Source organism: Oncorhynchus keta, unplaced genomic scaffold, assembly GCF_023373465.1.
Source record: "Oncorhynchus keta strain PuntledgeMale-10-30-2019 unplaced genomic scaffold, Oket_V2 Un_scaffold_3531_pilon_pilon, whole genome shotgun sequence".
NCBI lineage: Eukaryota > Metazoa > Chordata > Actinopteri > Salmoniformes > Salmonidae > Oncorhynchus > Oncorhynchus keta.
Window position 1 is genome coordinate 517105 of NW_026290920.1, and position 2728 is coordinate 519832.

Sequence of the window (2728 nt, forward strand, 5' to 3'; positions counted from 1 at the left end):
CAGGGAAGTAGCTTTCAACATAACTTGATATACTTGTTATTCTTGTAGATGAGATGGAATCCACACTTTAATCAGCTTGAGTTGACTTATGAGGAAGTAGGTGAGAGGTGGCATAGTTTCTGGAAACAAAACTCTGATAAACTGATAAAGATGTCACACATAGAGATCACAGGAGGCTGGTAAGGGGAGGGCAGCTCATAATAATGGCTGCAATGAAGTAAATGGAATCGTATCAACAACATGGAAACCAGGTCTTTCATGTGTTTGAGACCATTCTATTAATTCCGTTCCAGCCATTAATATGAGTCTGTTCTCCCAAATGAACGTGCCAGCAGCCACCTGTGACAGAGATGCAAGCGATCGCTGAGGGATCCTCCACTTCCCTCAACCTGTTGTTTGTTCACTTTCACAGGATGTTTTTCTTACTCTCCTTTCAGTTTTTAAGTCTGTCCTCTTTATATTACCATCCATATGTCACATATTGATTGTGCCATCCACAATATGTGAACCAGACATTATGTTGATGACTGTAGGGTTTGTATCAGTGTTTGGTTTGTATTCTATACCAGAGGTTCTCAACCGTTTGTAGATTCTCTACCACCAATCACATTTGGACCTGTCTGAAGTACCTTTTCATGTGTGTGTGACAGGACATGAAAACATTTTGGTTTACTTGTAATACTGTTTGTCTACATATCATTTAATGATACAAATAATGTCATAAAGATAACAATCATTATAACATGATTACCATTTCTATTGTAATTATTGACTATAGAGGGGGTTGTTGTGAAATGTGGAATATGTTAGCCATTTCATGCAATCTGGAGCCTTCATTATATCAAATACTGGGGTGGCAGGTAGCGTAGTGGTTAGAGCGTTGGGCCAGTAACCGAAAGGTTGCTAGATTGAATCAATGAGCTGACAAGGTAAAAATCTGTTGTTCTGCCCCTGAACACGGCAGTTAACCCACTGCTCCTAGGCTGTCATTGTAAATAAGAATTAGTTATTAACTGACTTGACTAGTTAATGAAGGTTAAATAAAAAATAAGGAACCATTCCTACTAACAGTAAATCTTGGGAGATGGTGAAAGAGAGGAGACAATGAAAGAGAGGTGAAAGGGTAGACACAGTGTAAGAGAGGAGACATTGAAGGAGTAGAAGTGGCTTCAAGACACGTCTCTGAATGTCCTTGAGTGGCCCAGCCAGAGCCTGGACTTGAATCTGATTAAACATCTCTGGCAAAAGCTGAAAATAGCTGTGCAAGGGTGGAGACAGTACCACTTAAATATTCCTAATCACTCAGATGAACTTAAAAATGTAAAATATGAATGGGAATATACTTCAGTTAGATTTGACTCATAAGAAGGAGAATGTTTTGGAGAAAACATTTTTTTTTTCATTTATTTCACATTTATTTTTTTCAATCATTTTACTTCAATTAAAGGTTGGATTTTTTGTGTGAATATTTTGAATGAAAGACCAAGAGGATAAACAGCTAAGACATTTATTTACAGCCCGTTTTGCTCATATGTACCAAGGGTGCCAATATAAGTAGAGGGCACTGATCCAACAGTATTTTCATGTGATTATAGGAAAACAAATCCCTACTATTAGATACACTTAATCAGTTTCCTTAGATTTACTCTTTGGATCAATTTCTTTAGCTCCTCTGAACCCGTTCGTTCCCAAGACAGATTAATTATTTTAGGGAAATAGTTCAGCCAAATGGAACCCCTACATTTTGGGAATGAGGAGGACAAGAGATCTTTCTCCATTAAGGCTCAGCTGGAAAACAGACAGTCCCTCACAGAGATTCTTGAATAAGGTCTTTTACCTTGTTTTGTTGTGGCCAGAGGGATGTCTGGGTCCAAGCCGAGCGAAATGGATCAAAAAGTCAGGTCGCTCTCATCCGGGTCACGGAACCAAATGTTGTGGAAAACCGCATCCAAAGGCCAAGGCAGAGACCATTTAATTGTATAATAGAAACATCTTTAATCAAGCAGTTGTGAAGGAGATCTGTCTCTGATTTCAGAGTGAAGAACTCCAAGAGAAAATGGTTCCATGTCCCTTATATAGTGGGAGGTGATAATACTATCATACTGTTACACAACAGTTATTTATACAAGCAACAGTTCCAGAACACAATGGCCTTGTGTTAGAGTGCAGAAATTACAGGAGTCTATGAAAGGCATACCATCACAGTCCAACACAGAACATGTCCCATGAGAAGTTACAACAGCTCACCCCAAATTCTGCCACCTCAATAGGATGACATTCAGCATCAATTGTACATGGTGAATTTCCTCTCTGTTAGTTTAATCATATAGTGAAAAACTGATTGCAATTCATTCAGACGGTGAGTAACACACACACTTGCACACACATTCATTCTCAGGGTTCAGGTGAATTTTCTTCTTCCTGTTGATGGACTCTCTGGCATCTCCTAAAATCCACCAAATATTCTCCTCCACCTGCACCTCATAGTAGAATCTCCCTGAGGAGAAGCCCTCCTTTCCCAGGACATAGAGAACATTATAAACCTCTCTGGGTTGTCAGGGAGATCCTGTTTTATGTCTCCACAATTCACTTGTTTCCCATCTTGAGACAGGATGAATCTGGGATGTGCTGTATCAGGATCAAGAATCACATCCCCTGTTGAGAGAAACACACTTTATTAGAATGATTAAATAAACATATCAATATGCAGGGCTGCATTTAACTGCTC